The sequence below is a fragment of the Cucurbita pepo genome, chromosome 2 (genome assembly GCF_057944985.1).
Source record: "Cucurbita pepo subsp. pepo isolate OVF chromosome 2, ASM5794498v1, whole genome shotgun sequence".
In the NCBI taxonomy this organism is placed as follows: domain Eukaryota; kingdom Viridiplantae; phylum Streptophyta; class Magnoliopsida; order Cucurbitales; family Cucurbitaceae; genus Cucurbita; species Cucurbita pepo.
Window position 1 is genome coordinate 7,053,827 of NC_141799.1, and position 14,543 is coordinate 7,068,369.

General features: G+C 34.1%; 1 non-coding gene across 1 annotated transcript; it reads right to left on the reverse strand.

Annotated features, from left to right (window-relative positions):
* Positions 1–964: 964 nt before the first annotated feature.
* Positions 965–1,045, reverse strand: TRNAL-AAG (transfer RNA leucine (anticodon AAG)). Its single transcript has one exon. It is a non-coding gene; the product is annotated as a tRNA-Leu (tRNA).
* Positions 1,046–14,543: the final 13,498 nt, after the last annotated feature.

The window sequence follows — 14,543 nt, forward strand, 5'->3', positions numbered from 1 at the left end:
TAAACTCATATTTAAATTACTAGTCTTAAGTTAGAATAGGTTATTTTGCATTTGTTTTTATTTTCTCTAAATTTTAGTATTTCGTATTTAAACACGTAAGACCATGGCAGTGTTTTTCCAGAAAAGAAGTTGTTTTAAACATTTTTTCGAAGTTTAAGCTATAAATTATGTTCATGTAAGAGCTATATTTCCGCATTAGAGATGAGCATGAGATGCTAGTAGCGACTCTGAGTATGTGGAAATTTAGGGTCGTTACGCAATTATATTGATCACCAGGAAATACATAATCTACACATTCATGCAAGCTCAATAGGAAGATAACATCCATCAATTACTCAGAATTGTGAAATCCCATATCGATTGGGGTGGGGAACGAAACACACTTTATAAGGGTGTGGAAACCTCTCCATAGAGACGCGATTTAAAGCCTTCAGAGGAAGCTTGAAAGGGAAACCCCAAAGAGACAATATCTGCTAGTGATGGGTTTGGACCATTATAAATGGTATTAGAGGCAGACAACGGGCGATGTGCCAACGAGGAGGTTGTTCCTCGAAGGGGATAGACACGAGGCAGTGTGTCAGCAAAGATACTGGGCCTCGAAGGGGGGTGGATTTGGTGGGAGTCCCACATTGATTGAAGAAAGGAATGAGCAGTAGCGAGGACGCTGGGCCCTGAAGAGGGTGGATTGTAAAATCTCACATTGGTTGGGGTGGAGAACGAAACACTTATTTATAAGGGTGTGGAAACCTCTCCCCAGCAAACTCATTTTAAAGCCTTTAGAGGAAGTTCCAAAGAAAAAGCCCAAAGAAGACAATATCTGCTAGCGATGGGTCTAGGCCGTTATAAATGGTATCAAAAGCAGACACCGAGTCGGATTATTGTCAAACATACAAATGGTCAAATTTTAAAAACTTTATAAAAATAAAAAAAAAAAAAAAAAAAAAAAGGCTAAAATAGAAAATTTTGTTGGGAGTGAGATTTGAACCCACGCCCTTTCAAACCAGAATCTTAATCTAGCGCCTTAGACCAACTTGGCCATCTCAACATTTTTTAGACCAATAAATAGATGCGACTTCGACAAAGACCTATTTCTATAGAAGACTGCAACTTAATAGCGTCGTCACACTATCTTATATGACCAATTTGGGTCAAACTCGACTATACTAGGTTCTTGAATAATTTCCATCTAAGAGGATAACTACTAGCTCCAATTAGATCACTAATAGCACTCATCATATGCTAGAGAAAATAGAAAGCGATCTTGTTGTAAGGATCAGGTTGACTCGATAACTCCAAAATGAATGGCAAATACTTTGCGAACTAAAACAAAAGGAATTTAAATCATAATATACATTATATTTATAGTATATCAAAATAAAGTTCATATATTATTATATAAAACACAACTTAATATTAAAATACAAAATAAGAAACAGACACAAAATATTTAAAACAAAAGGGTGTGGAGGACGATTGGTGAGGCTTGTCTATGGTACTTGCTCCAGAGTCCACTCCCGACCTCAACCAACTCCAAAAACATGGAATGAGTACGAAGATTTTGTACGTAGCCTACTTGTAGGCTCTTAACCGTGTCCTTAGGGTACCACACTCTTTCTTTTCTTGTTCTGGTTTTTGTTTTAAGTACTTAGACCCTTTAGTTCTATTCTTGACTTGTGGGTTCTTATCATGATCTATCCGGAGGACCTTGGTCCTCCATGAACCTGACAACCTGTATCCAAGGCTTTATACGTTCCAATCGAAACAGTCTTAACCAACGTCCAATGCTTCATACGTTCCAAATGACATATTCTGAACCCACACCTTAGGGCTTGCCCTTTGGTACGGTCTAAAAACCTACATCCAAAACTTCTTACGTTTCAAGCGATGCGGTCTGATTCTATATCTAGGGATTGCCCTATGATAGCCTGAATGTCCAAGACTTCATGCATTCCAAATGTCATAGTCTAAATACCTACGCTCAAGGATTCATGCCTTTCAAGCAGCGTAGTCTAAAATCCTGTATACAGGGTTTGCCCTATGATACCGGTTGATACCTATGCCCAAGGCTTCATGTGTTCCAAGCGGCATAGTCTGCATACCTACGCTTAAGGCTTCATACGTTTCAAGCAATGTAGTCCGAGTCATGAACATGTTGTACCGTGGAAGATCTTAGGAGGTTCTTGATTCGTGGTTAAGGTAATTTACAATCTTCTTGTAACATTGTGGCCCTAGATTACTCCCTATGAAAGACCAAAAAGGTCATGTGATCGGTGCAAAACGTGAACATGGCATCCTGCAAATCGTGAATAGGGTACCCAGAACATGGTGTAGGGCATTTCATTAGGTGAGAAAAATATGAGGCCAAACATGACATCCTATTGAGAAAAGCATGGTGTAACGACCTGAAATTTTCTACTTAATTTAAGGTCGTCACTGTATACATATTATGAACATTGAATACGAAAATACTTCATTTAAACTTTCATAATACGTCACCTTAATCTTAAAACACAACTATGAAATTACGTGTTTTGAAAATACCTTGAAAACAACACAACAGAAGGCTCAATAAAATAAATAAGCGTTTAAAATTAAAAAAAACATCATATTCTAGCCTAAGTCTAAGAAAATCAATGCAACTATGCTGTGCTATGGTCTCGAGTTGTGATGTCGTTGTCAGCCGTACAGGAATATTTTGCCTTAACCTGAAATATAAGTAGCACGTGGCTTGACTATTTAAAGAAATATTTAGTAAGTGACCCCACTATTGGGGTTAAATGCAAGAACATGCGAATGCAATGACAGTACCTATTATATCAGTCTATTTTCCCACGGCACTATCTTAACGGGCAGCTTGGGTGTGTACCATATACTCTACATACAACCCATACGTTCAAGTATGGACTCACCAATTAGTTCGCACACCGCTAGGCCCCTTTCCTTGTCGGGCTAGCATGTTCTGGTAGTTCTTTATACTGGACACCCGTTAGAATTAGTAATCGTCACGGCAGCATTATGTAAAACATAATAATAGTTCTCCTGCCTAGTGGTGTACGCATTTGTACTCTTGTGATGGAATAGGGGTATCCCATGAGAACACATAATGCATGAGGTCCCAATATTTTTTCATTTTCAACATTATTAAATATAACCTCACTATTATTTTTTATTCATATCGTATCATTTCTCATTTTTCAGTACTCATATCATGCATAATTCTAACGGGGTTATATTTCATGTCACTTATCGTGATATCATGTCATTCATAACATGTATACATACAATTTATGAGACATAATATAATGTTTCATGCTTTTAACATAACATTTCATAACGTGCGATTCATACAAATAATTACCTCAATGATCACATAAAATAATCTAAACATAATATATCACATCACAATATATCATATCATAAATATGTCAATTTATCACATCTCTCGTACCATAACATATTTTATATCATTCTCATATTATATCACAACATATATATACATATATCCGTCATTCACATGTTGTATCCTAATCTTATCATATCGTAAACACTTCATGGTCATATCGTTCCCTAATTTATCATAGCCTTTGCGTTCTTATACATATCACAGTTATATCGTTAAATGAATGTACCTTAGTCATATCGCTACAGGAACGTATCCTAACGCTATCATTCTATCAATATATCATAATCTTATCCCTTTCTACCCATAACCTAACCGTATTCTTTTATCAATTGATCGTGATCATATCGTCTTTATCAATCTCTCATATTCATAGCACTTCGATACGTAACCTAACCTTAACGTTTTATGAACATATTTTACTCCTATTGTTACATTACGTCAAGTGCATCATTCTCGTATCCTATCTTAAACATATCATTGAACACATCTTACCATAAGTATTATCATACAATTCACAGATTATAACATATACACATCATATCATAAGCATATCGATCCATAAACAATTCACACATAATATTATAACATATACACATCATATCATAAGCATATCGATCCATAAACAGTTCACACATATCAATATATATATGACACATGCAGAACCACGGGACACGTGTCAACATAAAATATAACTATGTCGATAGTAAAGCAACTTGTTTGATCTTAACCGAAGTTCTAACTCCAAATTAGCTTGCTTTCGTCCCTCGAATTTGTTCCCACTTATGCCACAACGCTTCACCCTATTAATAATGTTCACAAAATTCCTTGAGTAATACTAATTCCTAAATTTTGTTTAAGTATTTAACAAATTTTTAATTTTTCAATTTAGATTTAATGTTTCATGGGATATAAATATATAGTAATATAATGTCTACTAACATACCATTTATGAGATACTATAATTTCTTATTATATTTTAGAATTACTTTATAAATGAGAATATATGTGTTATTATATTCGCAAGTATCAACAATTTATTACGTTTTAGATCTTCGTTTTTCATTCTATTATGTTTGTGTCTTCATTCTAATTGATGGATATTTTTAGCCAATTTATTTTTATTCATTCTTACTCCAAAATCTTCCCTTTTATTTTCTATACGCATTTCCTTCTATTTATATTCATTCTTATAAATATTTTTGGTCAATTTTTAATGGTCTTTCAATCCTTCCCTTTTATCTTCCAAATCTTTTTTTTTTTTTTCTTATCTTGTATTTTCTTTTTTTCTTTTCTTCTCGTTTAACTCCTTAAACAGTTTAATTTTATTAACTATATTTTTGCTTTTTAATTTAATCTATTTGGCTACTGATTTATTAGAATTAGTATAAAATTATTGACTAAATAATTGCAACATCCGAGATATAATTAGTTTTGATTTCCTAAAAGTGAAATTAGGATAAAACAAAAGGAATGATTTAATATATACCTTGATGAACATCTATCTTCAGGTAAGTATGCCCTCTTATGTGAAGACTATTTTAGTTTTTATCAAATCTCACCTCTTTTGTTTTTCTGTTTTTTTTTTTTCAACAACGGTGATATTAGTTGGTTGAGAAGTGATAATTGTTGTCGAGTGGTTGTTTGAGGAGAGATAAATAGGGGAAGGATGAGAAGTTAGTAAAGAGAGACAGATAAAAGTTGTTTTTGAACGTAATCTTTTATTATTATTATTATTATTATTTATTTATTTATTTATTTTTGCCCTTACACATGATGCAAGGCATCCCACGGAGAACTGAAAAACGTGGGCCTCTAAACGCGTCACGTGGTGGGAGGTCGGGTCACATTGGACACATGATTACAGTATTACCTAACATTCTTTCATATCATGAAATCTTTAAGACATGAAGTGTAATATCTTACCTTGGTAATTGTAGAGCTTGTTCCTTGGGTTCTCCATCATAAACATTTTATGTATTTCTTATTGTTCTCGAGGCATAATTGCATCATGCATTCTTTAGCTTATGTACCCATAAAACTAACAAACATGAGTTATTTTAGAAGGTCATAGAGGCATAATAAATTCCTTAGAGGGTTCTAGAAGAGTCTTGAGTTTAGCTATTTATCTAGATCATGAACGGAACGTAGATTACCTTAGGGGTATTATGGTCATTTTACACTCTTTCTTGGTTTAGCTACTTATCTTCATCCAATGACCACCATATTTCATATATAATTTAAAATTCCATAATATGCTCATTATAAAAAGTTCGTAGGCAGTGTAGTTTATTTAAGGGTTATTTTGACGTTACTTAAATCTCGAGTAAATTGATCTGTTCAAGGTCTTAACTCTCAATTATTTGTGTTTTTCTTTTAGATTACTTTAATTCATACTTGATTAAGGTTCACACAAATATCCAAGCGATTCTTACATATATTTCTTTAGAAAAGTCCAAGATGGGTACTTACCTCATTGTTGATGTTTGAGTCCTCGGTTCTCAAGCTTTCGGTATCCAAATTGTTCCAAACTTTCTTTATTAGATTCCTCTTTGAGTTTAGTTTCAGGAACCATAAAAAAAATCATGAGAATGATCTAGAAAGGTCCAAATTGATTATAAAAAAATGTAGAAGGGTCAACATATGACTACCTTTAATTTTTATCGGTCAAAGTTTGACCTTTAACCTTGGGCTTCCTCTTCTTCCATGGTTGCTCGAAAATCACGATTTTCCCTTATCATATACATCTAATTTTACCCTTGTAAAAATCTATATTGACCTCGAATGAACTCGGTTTCTTCACAAAACATTTAGATGAATTTTCAAAGAAGAGGTAAAAACCAATTTCATACTGTTTCGTGGATTGTAGCTCGAGTTATAACAAGTGCGCCTGAAAACATGTTTCTAGCCGAAATAAATCTAGAAACTTTTTGTTGGGCAGACCGGTTCTAGAGTTTTCAAGGCCCTATTTATTCATAAAATTTGTTGGAAATCCCATATGGGATGTGTAGGAGTTGGTAGGAGGGAAAATGATTGACCATAACCCTCGAATTTTAATGAAACTAGAGAAAAAAATCCATAATCTTAAAGCTTCAAACTCAAGTTTTAGGAATCTTTATCACTCCATTCTTGTCTTAAAATATTGCCCATAACTCCTTATTTATAGATCAAGTTTGCACCCATGTTGATTGCTCTAGAATTGTTCTTAATTTTTCCTTTTTTATATTAAACTTTTCTAGAATATGCGTTCAAAATATCTATTTGAGCGAGGGTGCTACCGACAATTATTTTGAATTTCAACCATTGGATCTAAAGAATGTCAGGATTGTGAAATATATCCAAATTTCAACTCAATCCAACTATTGGATGTGATGATAAGATTGATTGCATTCTATTGGGTGGTTATGGAACAAAATCTCTTACAAATTTTCCTCAATGGCAATTTCGTAATTAAATGGAACTTTAGTGGCACTTTTGTAATTTGCCACTTTTATTATTTTATTATTATTTTTCTGAAAAAAAATCCAAAAATTTCCTAAAAATTCTTCATCCATAATTTTTTCCTTCCTAAACACCTTGAAATTTCTTCGAGATAAGAAATTATAATTTTGAAAAGTTTCTTACAAATTCTAAAAATGATATTTTTATCCTTTACTTATTTTTTCCTTTCCAATTCTTCGTCAAATGCCTTAAATCTAGATAAAGAAGTGACTTGGTTAAAACCCTCGTACTTGCTTGAATTCCTTAATTCCTTCTTTTAGATCCTTTAAGTCTTACATGGGCCGCTTAAATCCTGTAGGAGTTTATGTTCTTTACTTTCGGACTTTGGGGTGTTACACTTGGCTCTAGTGTTAGTGTCCACACTCCTCCTAAGTCTCCCGAGCTTTCTTACTTATACATAGATTTTTTTTTGGAGGATTACTAGGTTCTTACTATGTTTTTTTTTTTTTTTTTTTTTTTTCCAAACTCATATTTCCTAGAAATATGGGATTAGATTATCAAGACTAATCCAATTTTTTGGAGCATTATGGTATCATTTTTTATCGCTTCTACGATTTTAGGGCATTCGGTTTGCTGGAAATGTACTAACTTAGGTCAAGGTTAAACTTTACTAGCTCCGATGACCTAAACTTAACTTGGTATAGTCATAAATGCTTAGTTAGGGAGAATCATATTGATCACGAGGAATACATAATCTAAATAATTATGCAAGGTCAATGGGAAAATAACATCTCTCAATTGCCAGAGCACTCATCATATCATCTAATCCTACTCTCTAGTGTAATGGAAAGCATTTCAAATATCATGCATCTTAAACTCTATCCTAGGTCTAACAACGTAAGGTAAAATATGCTCATGTGCTAGCATGTCTTAACGACCTTACAAGTATTACTTGAAGAAATTATGAAAAGATACTTGTGTGATGTATTCCTTCCCGAGCTCATTTTTTTTTTTTTGCTTTCTAGAAGTTCCAAATTTTCTAAAATTTCTCAGTAGGTCCTCAATCACCCCACATGTGGATGGAAGGTTGTTCATGCATGACATGTGTATTGGATGGGTAGGCGCGCTTGCTGCACGACATGTATTGCCGTATAGTTGTCGCATCGGGCTTAGACGACGTGCATTTGAGTCTCATGAGTGTAACTATTTTGTTCGATTTTCCAAATTACGCCTCATGTCTCAACCGTGGGCTTTTTGTTCTTTTTTTTTTTTTTTTTTGGGTCTTCTAATGTCGTGTTCACATGTGTCCTCTTCCTTTCCAGTTCCGTTATTCTACTTGTTGCTTGACACATATCGCCTATATTTCAAATTTCATGAATTTTTTTCCTAAATACTTCATGATATCATGTTTTTCTTAATATCTTCTGATTTTTTTATATTTTTCTATGAAACTTGGTTCACCTCGAGTCCTAAATACTCAACTCTTAAATTCTTTTTTAAATACGTCACGATAGAGGGAAGGCATTCGTCATCCATGTAAGTAACCACATGGATTCTAAGAAATAATACCTATAGGGATCGCTTGGATATGCATGCATACTAGGAAAACAAAACTCTAGGTAGATAGATTTGGTATGATCTGAGCCTCGACGTTTGGATAACATAAAAATAGTCACACTTGTTAATCATTCAATGATTTATTCCTTGCATGATGTAATAGACTATTTTTCTACTGGTTGTACACAATCATGCTGAAATGGAGGATGAAAATTTATGTATCTGTGCTCCGGGTGCGTGATTTATGTATGATTCTCCTTGTAGAGAATAAGGAGTAGAAAAAATGTAACGACCCAGATCCACGCTAGCAGATATTGTCCTCTTTGGGTTTTCCCTCAAGGCTTTAAAAGCCGTCTGGTTCTCCTCCCCAACCAATGTGGGACATCACAATCCACCCCCCTTCGGGGCCCAGTATCCTCGCTGACACTCGTTCCTTTATCCAATCGATATGGGACCGTCCCCAAATCCACCCCCTTTGGGGCCCAGCATCCCTACTGGCACACCGTCTCGTGTCTACCCCCCTTCGGGGAACAGCGAGAAGGCCGACACATCGTCCAGTGATTGGCTCTGATACCATTTGTAATGACCCAGATCCACCGCTAGCAGATATTGTCCTCTTTGGGCTTTCCCTTTCGGGCTTCCCCTCAAGGCTTTAAAACGCGTCTGCTAGGGGAAGGTTTCCACACCCTTATAAAAGGTGATTTGTTCTCCTCCCCAACCAATGTGGGACATCACAAAAAAAGTAAGATTGGGTTGAGAGCGTCAGTTTGCCTAGACTATGACCCAAGATGGGACGTCTCTAGTATATTGAGCGCATTAGAATTATGAGAGACGATCAGAGGTGAGGTCTCTAGTGCTCTTAATTGATCCAGACTCGAAAATCGAAAATGAGAAACCTAGAGACGTGAGTTTATGTCAAGATTGTCAAACCATCTTAGAGAGCTAGAAGGTTACTACGAAATCCCTAGAAGACAAAGTTCCTAGGTCGATAGCAGTCGATACAGTAACCGTGGAGCTTCCACTTTCCTTTCCACTCTAGTACGACACTGTTGAGCTAGACATGAGGCTAGTTAGAAATGTGTGACTTGATAGTTTGTTGGACTACCTAACATGGTGGATCCGTCCTATGGGTGGCCATTAATAATGTGGGTAGTCAATGGTTACCCTACACGGTGAATCCATCTTGTGAAGGGGGGGGGGGGGGTTGATCATAGGGATAGTTAGTGGAGTTTACACATACTGGGAGGTTGCACCCCCAACCTTGGGAGACGACATAGACTATGGGATGGGTTCGTCAGCTAACCTCTAATGGATGACGAGTAGGCTAGCACTCACTATGTTGTCTCCACCGGGTAGAGAGAGTTTTTAAGGTAGCACCTCAACGTCAGATATCGGCTACCGATGTGTTGGCTACAGTAGCTACCCAAGTTGTCGCCTGCTAGGTTAATTGTAACGCCCCGTTAGGTTTAATATATATATATATATATATATATATATATATATATATGTGTGTGTGTGTGTAGAAAAGAAAAAAAGAACTGACCACCTCCTTTAATCTCTCCGTCCATCCCCTAAAATATCTCATTCATTTAGTATCAATAATTCAGCAAAAACAGAAATAGAAAGAAAATATTTTTGTGGAGGAAAAGAATGCATATAATGGAGAGATGGTTATACAATAATGGAGAGATCGGGAAGTAAGGCAGAAGAGAGATGTCATCTGAAAAGGTTAGTATTCAGATTTACATTTTCTTTTCTAAGAAGGATATTAGCAATTATCTAGATCTGAATTAGAAATTTAGAAATTATCGGGTTGAATGATGGAATAGATAGATAAAAAAGAGAGGAAGATAGGGAAAAGAAAGATCTGTAAGACATATTCAAATAACAAAAAACAAGATTTGGAAAACATGATAAAAATGAAGATCTGTAAAACATAGGAAGATAGGGAAAAAAAAGATCTGGAAGACATATTCAAATAAAAAAAAGAACAAGATTTGGAAAACATGATGTAAAACATAGGAAGATAGGGAAAAGAAAGATCTGGAAGACATATTCAAATAAAAAAAAGAACAAGATTTGGAAAACATGATGAAAATGAAGATCGGTAAAACATATTCAAATAAAAAGATTTGGAAAACATGATGAAAATGAAGATCTGTAAAACATATTCAAATAAAAAAAAACTAAGATTTGGAAAACAGGATGAGAAGGAAGATAGGGAAAAGGAAGATCGGGACAACATATTCAAATAAAAAAAAGAAAGGATTTGGAAAACATGATGAAAATGAAAATCTGTAAAACATATTCAAATAAATAAATAAATAAATAAACTAAGATTTGGAAAACTGAGCAGGAAGATAGGGAAAAGGAAGACCGGGAAACATATTCAAATAAAAAAAAGAAAGAACTAACATTTGGCAAACAGGATGAAGGAAGATCTGGAAAACATAATCAAATAAAAAAAAACCTAAGATTTGGGAATAGTAAAGAAAGAAAAAAAAAATCTGGGAATAGAATTAAACTGCCGAATTAAACTATTTAGATATAGGAGTAAAATTAAACCCCTTGAAATAAACTGCTTAAAAGAATTATAGAAAGTGATTAAAAGAATTAGATTTTAGATTTAAATTGCTTAAAATGAAGATCTGTAAAACATATTCAAATAAAAAAAAAAAAACTCAGATTTGGAAAACAGGATGAGAAGGAAGATAAGAAAAGGAAGACTCGAAAAACATATTCAAATAAAAAAAGAAAGAACTAACATTTGGCCAACAAGATGAAAAGGAAATCTCGAAAACATATTCAAATAAAAAAAACATATTCAAATAAAAAAAGAACGAAGATTTGGCAAACAGTATGAAAAGAAGATCTGGAAAACATATTCAAATAAAAAGAAAACCTAAGATTTGGGAATAGTAAAGCTAAAGAAAAAAAATCTGGGAATAGAATTAAACTGTCCAACAGAATGATTAAAAGAATTAGATTTTAGATTTAAATTGCTTAAAATAATTAGATATGGACGTAGAATTGAACGACTTAAAAGAATTAGAGTTCAAAGAAAAAAAACAAAAGAGAAAAGAATTTAGAAAAGAAAAGAAAATTAGAACGGGTTAAAAATAGCAAGTACTGTTAATTACTGTAAACATAATTAAAATATAACGTAGAAGTGAAATAAGTGAGGGAAGAAAAATGAAAAATATGAGAAATTATTATATTTGTATCTCTGGATATAACATTAAAGCTTGAATTATACAAGCCACTTGAAATATTAATAATATTGACATATTATTAATTTAAGTTTTAAATTTTATTATCCTATATAATTTAGAAACAATGAAAACATGGAATTCGATTTTTATTGAGACTGTTTAGAGCGGTATTTCACGTGGTTAGTTGGATTATTAATTAAAATGTAAAATACTAACAAAAGGTGACGAACGATGCGATAGGAAGCAAACCTTGGAAACATTTGGTGTAGTTCTGGAGGAACGGGAGCTTACGTTAAATAAATTAGGGAATACTTCGGCTAAGGCCAACCAGGCAAGTGGCCTTACTATAGGATAGGCTAAAAATTGTATGAGTTACGATGTTGTATGAACTATGTCGTACGATGCGATATATGAGTTATGATGATGTATGACTTATGATGATGTGTGGGTTATGATACCTGATGATGTGCTCAGTATATATATATTTTGATAAATGTCGTACTTGATATGTTTGATGCACTTTGTGGCAATATGATGAGTATGATGATTGCGTGACGTTTACCTTAATATGATGATGTTTTCCATATTGAGCATGCTATATGATGATGAGTGCCATATTGCATCATGTCGTTAGATCGATATAGGACACAACCCTAAGAGCGTGAAAATGATATTAATATAAATATCCACGAGTATGTGTTACCTAGAGTAACAAAGAGATGAAACTAGAGGGTTGTGTCAGAAGAGACATTATGATGGATTTAGAGGGACCTCATGCATATTGTATGTTCATAAGCATAGGGCTACTTCCCCTAGAGATGATGAGTGCGGACGCGCACCGTATGATGAGCGCGTATGCGCACAGGTGCGAAAGCACACAGATGAGGGTGTTCATGAGGTGCATGACACTATGGGGTTCCGCTGACCTCCGGACGTCGCTACATATTAGCTTGACCAGAGGGTCCAGGGGGTGTGCGAGCACCCTGGGGATTCACACTCGCACGTGTGAGTCGTGTGTAGGGAAGTACTACACATCCAATTTGTCCGAGACTGGAGGCCACCCTTAAGATGATTAGAGATAGGTCCCTAAATCATGATTGCATGTGTTTGCATTTGCATGGCCCCCTATAGTGGGGCCACTTACTGAGTATTCTTTGAAATACTCAGGCCGTGTGCCACATCATTTTTCAGGTAAAGGCAAGGCGCACTTGTACGGAGGACGGCGGCATTGAGAGTAGAGACTGTGGCACGTGCATAGGGTAGACTCATTTAAATTTCTAGTCTTAAGTTAGAATAGGTTGTTTTGCATTTCATTGTTTTAAATTATTTTGTATTTGTTTTTGTTTTCTATAAATTTCAGTATTTCATATTTAAACACGTAAGACCATGACTGTGTTTTCCAGAGAAGAAGTTGTTTTAAACGTTTTTTTTTTAAGTTTACGTTATCAATTATGTTCATGTAAGAGTTATATTTCCGCATTATAGATGAGCATGAGACGTTAGTAGCGACTCTGAATATGTGGAAATTTAGGGTCGTTACATTAATGATGCAATGAGAGCCTACAAGTGGATTTCTGACAGGGTATATCTATATACTCACCTGTTTTCCTCTTTCTTTTTTAGGTGTTCTCAAGTTGCTGGTCGAGATGGAGGAGCATTTGAGAGCTGTGTGGTCACAAAGGGAGTTGTTCTGGACCGTCAGTCTATCTTTCTATTTTTTCGTCTTTTATACCTTGTTTTGTATTGTATCCCAAATTCATTTTATTGTTTATAATAAATTTGAACAACACAGTCTTATAATTCAATTTTATTTTTACTTTAACATGTTATTATTTATTTTAATTTGATTTTAATTTTACGTGATTTTCTTCTTTTATAATATTCTACTTTTAGTTTTATTTGTGTTCTCTTTCGTCTTTTAGTCTCAATCCACATTTCAAAACCTCAAAGATTAGGTCGTCATACCTACCATACGAAGACACTTGTTGGGGTAAAACTACCATATCTAAAATGGTAGGTCACATTTACAAAAATATATTAACGTTGTTAATGTGTTCTCGATCAAGCTAATTGTAAATAAATACGATAGGAATAAGAGTGAGTAATATTTGATTGAGATTGTCTTAATTTATTGAATTTTTTTGTGGAGAATAAATGTCATCACCTAGATAGATGATACAAATCCATGGTCAAAATTTGTTCTTCATTAAAAATTTCTGATTTAGAAAAGTTTCTACATGTTAGCACTAGAAAACTAATCTTAGTTGATGTAGTGAGAGACGTTCAGATGTCATTAAATAAAATAGATATTTAATGCTAAAATTGGTGTTTTTAATAACAATTTCTCGAACTTTATTACTAAGTAGATCAGATAATATGAATGATTGTATAGTATCAAATTGAATTAAATGAAAAGATTAGTAAGAGATAGTTCTATAAAGTTTAGAGTTAATTACTTTATATGTCTATTGTCTTACCCTTCCTGCAAGATAGTCATTGGCCTTTGTTGGATAATACTCAAGTCATGTGCTACTACATTTTTTAGGTTAAGGCAAGACATTCCTGTATGGCTGACGACAGCATCGCAACTCGAGATCATGGCACATGCATAGGATAGTGGTATTTATTTTCTTAGACTTAGGATAGAATAGGATGTTTTAAAGATGTTTTCGAAACATGTAAGTCCATGGCTGTGTTTTAAGTTAAACTTCCGCATTCAATGTTTATGGTACGTATACAGTAGCGACCTTAAATTAAGTAGAAAATTTTGGGTCGTTACAAGTTGAAACTCAATTAGGTAAATCTATTAAGACATTTTGATCTGATGATAATGGATAACACAAAAATCTTGTGTGTTAAGATTAACTAATAGAACGTAGAATTGTATCCTAACTCTAAACATCGATACAATCTTATAAAATTGTGATGTAAGA